The following is a 10,428-nucleotide window of genomic DNA, read 5'->3' on the forward strand; positions in this document are numbered from 1 at the left end:
ACTTATATGCAGAGTACATCATGCGAAATGCTGGGCTGGATGAAGCACAAGCTGGAATTAAGATTTCCAGGAGAAATGTCAATAACCTCAGATACACAGATGACACCAGGCTTGTGGCAGAAAGCAAAGAGGAACTAAAGAACCTTTTGATGAAGGTGAAGAGGAGAGTGAAAAAGCTGGCTTAAAACTCAACATTCAAAAAACAAAGATCATGGCATCTAGTCCCATCCCTTCATGGCAAATAGATGAGGAAACAATGAAAACAGTGACAGACTTTATTTCCTTGGGCTCCAAAATCACTGCATATGGTGACTGGAGCTATGAAATTAAAAGACGCTGGCTCCTTGGAAGAAAAGCTATGACAAACCTAGATAGCATATTAAAAAGCAGAGACATTACTTTGCTGACAAAGGTCCATCTAGTCAAACCTATGGTTTTTCTAGTAGTCATGTATGGATGTGAGAGTTGGACCATAAAGAAAGCTGAATGCTGAAGAATTGATGCTTTTGAACTGTGGTGTTGGAGAAGACTCTTGAGAGTCCTTTGGACTGCAAGGAGATCCACCCAGTCAATCCTAAAGGAAATTAGTCCTGAATATTCATTGGAAGGACTGATGCTAAAGCTGAAGTGCCAATACTTTGGCCACCTGATACGAAGAACTGACTCACCGGAAAAGACCCTGATTCTGGGAAAGATTGAAGGCAGGAGGAAAAGTGAATGACGGAGGATGAGATGGTTGGATGGCATCACCGGCTCGATGGACATGAGTTTGAGCAAGCTCCTGGAGTTGGTGATGGACAGGGAAACCTGGCGTGCTGCAGTCTATGGGACTGCAAAGAGCTGGACACGACAGAATCACTGAACGGAACTGAACTGAACTGGGGAAAGGAGGAGGCCACTTTAGGTAGAGGAAACAGCCTGAACAAAATCCTAGAGACAGGACAGTTCAGGGCACATTCAACAGCTGGTGTGTTGTGGTTAGACTGTGACAGGGCTTTTCCACACATCCTGGCCTGTCATCCCTCTTCTTCTTCCACCTTCTCCCTTTTCCTTTCTGTCTCTCTTTCTCTCTTCTTTTTTCTCTCCCTCCCTCTCTCTCCACAGATCTCAACCTCTTCACCGCCCAAAACAGAAAGGGAATGCACTGAAATTGCCATGGGAGCTTGAATAAAGGGGAAAGGAGGCTGAGTGATTTGAAGATCACTGTCACTGAAGATGAAGAAATGCAAATTCAGACTAAAGTAAAGCTACTGATTTTAGAGTGGTTTCTCGTTACTCCCAAGACCCTGATCGTGTGCAAAGAAAAAAAAATCATATCCAAACTCTTTATTTTTTACTCATCCTTTACTAAGTCATTATGAAATTTTTCAATTTAACAGGGAGGGGGCTTTTTTAGTAGAATTTGTATTGAACTGCAGCACAGATTCAGATGAGCGACAGATCATAAGTGCACAGCTTGATGTGTTTCCACGAAGCTAGCACACCTGTATGCCCATATCAAGAAAAAGAAGATGATCAGAATCCCCCCCCATACTCCCTTCTCGTAATCTCCCTCCTGTCACGACTGAGTACACTTCTTAAGTTTTTTTTATTGTGAAATATTTCAAACATAGAGATAAGAATAAAGATTATTTTAATGAACATCTATGTATCCACAATCCACTAAGCATTGTCAAAACTTAATAAGATACCACATACCACATATTGCCCTGGCTCATTTATATTTTTTAAGCAAAAAATACATTTGGGACATCCTAGTTAAATGAACAAGGTTCACTGGACATTCACAAATTTCTTTAAAGCACCTGCCATTCCAGGCCCTTTTACAGGATCATCTCTCTTTATTTGAAACTACTACTCAAATATGTTTACAAAATGTAGATGATACAAAAGAAAATGTGCTCAGTCATGTGCTCTTTGCAGCCCTGTGGACTGTAGCCCACCTGACTCTTCTACCCATGGACTTTTCCAGGCAAGAATTCTGGAGTGGGTTGCTACTTCCTACTCCAGGGGATCTTCCCAACCCAGGAATTAAACCTGCTTCTTCTGTGTTTTCTGCACTGGCAGGCAGATTCTTTACCACTGCCCCACCTGGGAAGCCCTACAAAAGAATACAGAGGGAAAAAAAATCTCTTTTTCACCCCAGTTTCCAGTTCCTTAACTTCTTTCCCTGGCAGCAAATATAATGATCAGTTTACAATATAATCTTCCAGATCTCTCTCTATATATAGATATAGATACATAAAACAATATAGATATATGGGTGTATGTATATGTATAAAGATTATATAAAGATCTATCTCTTGGATGTCTACATGTGATACAGGATATCTGTCTCTGTTTATATATCCTTATCAATAAAATCTTTAGACATGAGCATGCATTTATCTGGGCTTCCCAGGTGGCTCAGATGGTAAAGAATCCATCTGCAATGTGGAGGACCTGGGTTCAATCCCTGGGTTGGGAAGATCCCCTGGATAAGGGAACAGCTACCCACTCCAGTATTCTTGCCTAGAGAATTCCATGGGCGGAGGAGCCTGGTGGGCTACAGTCCATGGGGTCGCATATCTATATCCTTTTACATATCTATGCCTAATTATAGAGAAAAGTTGATAGATCTATTGATAATTTATCCATCTATAATCATCTCTCTGTCTACCTAGAGAGAGAGATGGAGTGTGTATATATATGTGTGTGTGTATATCCCACCCCTTTTCTTACACAAGTCCTGTCATACTTTATGTGCTCTTCTGCATCTTATTTCATTGTTCCTATATCTTGCAGCACGTTCTATAATGCCTATGGATCTCTTATTCTTTTTTTTAAAATTTTATTTAATTCAAGTATAGTTGATTTACAGTGTTTCAGGTGTCCAGCAAAGTGGTTCAGTTACATATGTAACTGTCGTCTTTCAGATTCCTTTGGACTATAGATTATTACAAGACATTGAATATAGGCCCCTGTGCTATATGGTAGGTCCTGGTTGTTTCTCTATATACAGTAGTGCATAGCTGTTAATTCCAGATTCCAAATTTATCCCTCCCTCTCCCTTATTCTTTTTAATGGCAGACTATCGTACCACTGAAAGCAATGGCAACCCACTCTCGTATCCTTGCCTGGAGAATCCCATGGATAGAGGAGCCTCATGGCTACAGTCCATCAGGTTGCAGAGTTGGACACGCCTTAGTGACTGAAGAAGGAGATTTTTAAAAAGTCTTTACTGAATTTGTTACAATACCGCTTCTGCTTTGTGATTTGGCTTTTTGGCCACAAGGCATGTGGGATCCTAGTTCTCTGACCAGGGATGGAACCCACACCCCATGAACTGGAAGGGTAAGTCTCAACAACTGGATGGCCAGGGAAGTCCCAGGTAAGTGTGATCATTCCAACTTTTTCTTTTTCCACATCTCAATGCTTTTGGGGCCTTAGTTCCCCAACCAGAGATCGAACCCACACTCCCTGCAGTGGAAGAGTGGCACCCTAACCACTGGACCACCAGGGAACCCCCCCATTCCAACTTTAGAGAAGAGGATATTGATGTCCTAAGAGGCCAAGTGACTCGCCCAGGATCACACTGCTAACCTATATTTTAACTCAAATATTTTTTCACAGTCATCTGAATTATTGGGAGGTTGGCTGTTTTAGAGCTAGAGCCTAACAACTTTTGAGTTGTTGCCACAACTTGGTCTTGTCAGTAAGATGGATGGGAATGAGGGCAGCAGAATAAAAAACCCAAGAATGTCTTCCTTGAGTGTAACTAGTTTCCTTAACTGGAGCCAAGCAGAACATGAACGTTTTTAATGGATGAATTTCATTAATGCTTAGATTTTTGTGTGTGTGTGTGGTCTTTGATGGTTCCAGAACAAGAAGCACACCCTGGAGGAACTTGAGCAGTCTGGAATCTCCCATCCACTGTGGGTGTCACATGGCCCTTAGTAAATTGCTTCTCTCTCAGTGCCTGTAATAATGCAACCAGTAAACAGAAAGATGATAATCTTTACTGGCACTTGAATCGCAATTTCAAATGCATAAAGGCATTTGAAACTCATAACAAACTTGTAGGTAGGCAGGAAAAGCTGCTTTTACTAACCTCATTTTACAGATGAGAAAAACCAAGACTCTGAAAGGGCTGCTGCTGCTGCTGCTAAATCGCTTCAGTTGTTCCGACTCTGTGCGACCCCATAGACAGAAGCCCACCAGATTCCCCCGTCCCTGGGATTCTCCAGGCAAGAATACTGGAATGGGTTGCCATTGCCTTCCTCAATGCATGAAAGTGAAAAGTGAAAGGGAAGTTGCTCAGTCGTGTCCGACTCTTCTCGACCCCATGGGCTGCAGCCTACCAGGCTCCTCCGTACGTGGGATTTTCCAGGCAAGAGTACTGGAGTGGGGTGCCATTGCCTTCTCCGTCTGAAAGGGCAGGTAATGGTTAAGCTAGTGACGGAGTAAGGTCTTAAAAACTAAGTCCCTTTATTTAGAGGCCACAAAAGACTCATAGAAACATATTGTCTTATTTTCTAATATTGACCACAGTAGAATACATCATGATTTGGAAGAGGGTAGACTGAGAGGAGGCAGAGAAGAGAAGCGGGGGATGGCGTTAAGACTCCTCTCTGGGGCTAGATCCTGGGTACTATGCTTACTCACTCAACTCTAGCCACCGAGGTCTCAGCTCTGGCAGATGCAATGCCCCGCTTTTAAAACACGTATCTTGAAACATTTTATGAAATGTATAGATAATACAACCTTCTGACACACAGTTTTACTTTGTGTGTGTTTTACTTTCCCAAATAGCCACGGAACTCCTTGAAGTTAGGGATAGTGTCTTTTTGTGTATCTTAGTTGCCCCCTCAGTGAATTTCCAATAGTATGTGTTCAATAAAGGCTTCCCTGGTGGCTCAAACGGTAAAGAATCTGCCTGCCATGCGGGAGACCTGGGTTCGATCCCTGGTTTGGGAAGAACACCCTGGAGAAGGGCATGGCAACCCACTCCAGCATTCTTGCCTGGAGAAACCTCAAGAACAAAGGAGCCTGGAGGGCTACAGTCCATGGGTCTCAAAGAGTTGGACACGACTGAGCAACTGAGTGTTCAGTAATGTGTTCTTTTCATTATTATGCTGAAAGACAATAATTATTAATGAAGACACATACAGCTGAGTGCGCCAACTGCTTTGACTTCTACCATAATGTATTAGTTTTGCCTTTTCTTGAGTTTCATGTAAACATAGAATTAGAAGGTATGTTCTCTTTTTGCGTCTAGCTGCTTTCAGAAGCCTATAAGATTCATCCGTTGTTCCATGAACTGGAATGTCCTTCTTTTTTGATTGCTGAATAGTCTTCAATTGTGTGACTACATCACAATGTATTAATTTGCCTGTTGATTTGGGCTGTTTCCAGTCTCAGGCTATTAAGAATAGAGCTTTTATCAACATTTAGATATGAGTCTTTTTGTGGACATAAATACTTATCCTCTTGGGTCAGGTAACTGAGTCATAAGTAAGCGTATATCCAGCTTCAGTAAATCCTGCTATCCTCTAAGTGTGTTTATAAAGGAAAAACAGGGGGAAAGTTTTATTCTAAATATGTATTTGGGGACTTCCTTGGAGGTCCAGTGGCTGATTCAGGGCTCCCAATGCAGGGGCCCTGAGTTTGATCCCGGGTCAGGGAGCTAGATCCCATATGCTGCAACTAAGAGTTCGAAGGCCACAATTAAGACCCAGCGCATCTAAATAAATAAAAAATATGTATTAAAGTATGTAAATATTGATACAGTTCCTTAGAAGATATAAAGAAATAGAAAATTGCACCTATTTGCAGTGACATTGTTTGGATTTATGAAATGACAATTATCCTATGAACAAATGTTGAACTTCTTCCTTCACGTTTGACATTTTGAAATAAGGATGTATATGTATACTTAGCATTTTTATATATACTTAGAATCACAGTGAATGAGGCAATGGGTATTCCCTTTACTAAGGGGATTTTTCAAACATAGCAACAAGCTCTTGATAAATGTTCAAACAAAACATGATACTTGAGATCCTGGAAAATTCAAGTATACTAAAGCTAAGCAAGATATACTCTGGGCTCACATGGAGCTAGATGTCCTGGCGGCGGGGGGGGGGGGGGCACTGAAAAGTCACTCAGGCATAGAAAAATTGCTCTTCACACGGGACCATGTTGTACACAGTAGGATGGCTTGGCCCTCAGCCTCTAGAAGGCTCTCTGCCCCATTTATAATAAGATTCAAAATCCCACTAACTACCAAAATGACCATAGGGGGCAGTACCAGCCCATTGACTACCACTGTTCAAGACCTGTTCTACAAGAACAACCATCTGTGCTTTATTATATTTAACTTAACTCATTAATATTAAATGAAATTAAAATTTCAGTTTCTCAGTCATACTAACCACATTTCAACTGCTCAAAAGCCACATGTAGCAAAAACTCTGGGAGACAGTGAAGGACAAGGAAGCCTGGCATGCTGCTGTCTATAGGGTCGCAAAAAATTGGACATGACAGAACAATAACGACAGAACAATAACAAAAAAGCAAAAATTACCCACAGAGAAAAGCCTGGAACCACACGGTTTCACTACCTAACTCTACAAATATTTAAAGAATTAACACCAGTACCTCACAAACTCTTCCTTCAAAATAGAAGAGGGAATACTTCTCAACTCATACTCTGAGGCCCACATTGCCCGGATATTAAAACCAAACAAAAATGACGCAAGAAAAGGAAATTACAGACCAACTTCTCTCATGAATAGAGGCATAAAAGTCCTCAGCAAATTACTAGAAAATCTCATACATAAACCATAAACCATAACCAAGTGGAATTTTCTCAGAAATGCAAAGTCAGGTTTGTTTTTCTTTAGTTATTTTTATCTGGCTGCAGAGAGTCTAAGTTGTGGCACACAGGACCTTCAGTTATGGCAAACTCTTAGTTGTGGGATCCAGTTCCCTGATCAGGGATTGAACCCAGGCGCCCTGCATTGGGAGCACGGAGTCTTAGCCACTGGACCACCAGGGAAGTCTTGCAAAGTCAGTTTTAATTAAAAACCACATGATCATCTCAATAAATGAAAAAAAAAAAGCATTTGACAACATTGTTCACCCTTCATGATCAAAACACCTAACAGAGTAGGCATAGAAGGGAACTTCCTCATATAATAAAAGGCACCCATAAAAAAATGCACAGCTAATATCATACTTAATGAAGAAAGACTGAAAGCTTTCCCCTAGGATCAGGAACAAGGCAAGAATGACCACTGCTGTCATTTGTATTCAACGTTGTACTAGACGGTCTAGACCAGAAAGTGAAACAAAAGGCATCCAGATTAGGAAGGTTTGCCGAGAACATAATCTTGTATATAGAAAATCCTAAGGAATCTACAAAAACCTATTTGAACTAATAACAAATTCAGCAGGGTTGGAGGGTAAAAATATCAATGGACAAAAATCAATTGTATTTTTAGACACTTGCAATGAAAAAACCCAGAAAGGAAATTAGGACAGTAATTCCATGTACAAAAGCACCAAAAAGAGTAAAATATTTAGGCAAAAATTTATCTTTTTTTTTTTTTTGCTATGCTGGGTCTTCACTGCAGCGGGCAGACTTAGTTGGCCTGCAGCATGTGGGATTCTAGTTCTCAGGCCAGAGATCAAACCTGGGTCCCCCTCACTGGAAGGCAGACTGCTTATCTCTAGACCACCAGGGAAGTCCCTAGGCATAAATTTAACAAAAGAGATACAAAATGTGTATGATGAAAGCAACAAAACATTGATGGAAAAAAATAAAGAAGATCAGGCTTCCCTAGTGGCTCAGACTGTAAAGAATCTGCCTGCAATGCAGGACACTTGGGTTCAATCCCTGGGTCGGGAAGATCCCCTGGAGAAGGAATTGGCAACCCATTCCAGTATTCTTGCCTGGAGCATTCCATGGACAGAGGAGCCTGGCAGGCTACTGTCCATGGGGTTACAAAGAGTCAAACACAACTGAACAACTAACACTTTCATTAATAAATAAGTGAAGGGCATCCCATGTTCATGGATCATCAGTTAGCCCTTTCATTGATGTGGTTCAGGTTTAATCCTGGATGGGGAACTAAGATCCCACAAGCCACAAAGCGCAGACAAAAGAAAAAAAGCCTTTTTTTAAAATTCCACATGTAAATGAAATCCTACAGTATTTGTCTTTTGCTATCCATCTTATCCACCTAGCATAATGCCTTCAAGCTTCATCCATGTAGCTGCAAATGGTAGAATTCATGTGTATTTTTTTTTGCCACAACGTCTTCATCCACTTATCCTGGATACTTGGGTTGTTTCCATGTCTTGGCTACTGTAAACAGTGCAGCTATGAACATAGGGGTGCAGATATCTTTTAAACAATTTAAATTTATTTTTGGTTGCGCTCGGCCTTCGTTGCTTTCTCTAGTTGCAGTGAACCAGGCTACTCTTCCTTGAGGTGCACCGGCTCCAGGATGAGTGGGTTCAGTAGTTGTGGTGCTCAGGCTTAGTTGCTCCACAGCATGTGGAATCTTTCCGGACCAGGGATCAAACCTGTATCCCCTGTATTGGCAGGCAAATTCTTATCCACTGAGTCACCAGGGAAGTCCAGATATCTTTTCAAATCAGTGCTTTCATTTCCTTTAGATATATTCCCAGAAGAGGAATTGCTGCATCATATGGTAGTTTTAATTTTTCGAGGATCTTCTTACCGTTTTCCATAGCGGCTGCGCAAATTTACAATCCCACCAATGCCCAAGGGTTCTCTTTACTATTCATCCTTGACAGCGATTGTTATCTCTGGTCTTTTTGAGGATGGCTATTCTAAGAGGTGTAAAGTGACATGCTACTGTGGTTTTGATTTGCATTCCCCTAATGACTAGTGGTTTTTTTGTTTTGTTTTGGCCACCCCACTCGGCTTGCAGGATTTCAGTTCCCTGACCAGGGTCTGAACTCAGGCCACAGTTCTAAAAGCCAGGAATCCTAACCACTAGGCCACCAGGGAACTTCCATGACTAGTGATGTTGAGCATCTTTTCAAGTACCTGTTGACCTGTTAACCTTTCATATTTCTTTGGAGAAATATCTATTCAGTTCCTTTGCCCACTTTTAATTGGATTTTTCTTTTTTGCTACTGGATTGTATTATTTCTTTACATATTTTGGATGTGAATTCAGCCATCTGTATTTCAACAAGCCTTATGGTGCACACTCATTGGAAAAGACCCTGATGCTGGGAAAGATTGAAGGCAAAAGGAGAAGAGGTCAGCACAGGATGAGATAATTGGATAGCATCACTGACTCAGTGGACATGAACTTGGGCAAACTCCGGGAGATAGTGAGGGACAGAGAGGCCTGGCGTGCTGCAGTCCATGGGGTGGCGAAGAGTCCGACACTGACTTGATGACTGAACAACATGGTTCACACTAAAGCTTGAGAACCACTGAAATAAGACAAGATGAAAGGTAGAGTCAAACCACAGCATGATCTGAGCCGACATTAACTGAGTGCCACGCTTTCCCAGGGGCCCATGTAATTTCCACAACCGCCTTACGATCTGTTGGTCTCATTAACATTTGACAGATCAAGAGACTGAGGTTCAGAGAGATGAAGAGATTTGCATAAGATTTTAGAACTACTGGATAGCAGATTTGGGACCCCCAAACCAGGTTTCTCCACCTCCAAAGCCCATGCTGTCAGCCACCAAGTCCTCATTTTTCCCTGAATGTGGGCCAAAAATATCACTGATAGAGATGGGGTAGTCTCAGAGGGTACCTGAATGTCCATTTTACATTCCAATAGCTATATATTTCAACACGTTCTTGAAAAAATATATATAACTAGCATTCCAAACTCATGATTTTTAATAGTAACATTGTTTCCCTTTAAAATAACCAAATTTTATTAAAAGTTAATTGCTTTAATGAAAAATCTTAATAAAGTATTAAAGTATTTTTATGCACAGATCAGATCAGTCGCTCAGTCATGTCCGACTCTTTGCGACCCCATGAATCGCAGCACGCCAGGCCTCCCTGTCCATCACCAACTCCCAGAGTTCACTGAGACTCACGTCCATCGAGTCAGTGATACCATCCAGCCATCTCATCCTCTGTCGTCCCCTTCTCCTCCTGCCCCCAATCCCTCCCAGCATCAGAGGCTTTTCCAATGAGTCAACTCTTCGCATGAGGTGGCCAAAGTACTGGAGTTTCAGCTTTAGCATTATTCCTTCCAAAGAGCACAGGTATAGCAAATATGGTAGAGACAGTAATAATGAAGTGAGGGAAATACTGCAAAGTCAACCTCAGTTACTTTGAAAATATGTTAACAGATTTGTGCATTTTACTGTATATAAATAATACCTTGAAAAAGGACTGTAAACAAGACTGGACTCTAGGTAAAACTGCATGTTGAAG

This window comes from Bos javanicus, chromosome 25 (assembly GCF_032452875.1).
Source record: "Bos javanicus breed banteng chromosome 25, ARS-OSU_banteng_1.0, whole genome shotgun sequence".
Lineage (NCBI taxonomy): Eukaryota > Metazoa > Chordata > Mammalia > Artiodactyla > Bovidae > Bos > Bos javanicus.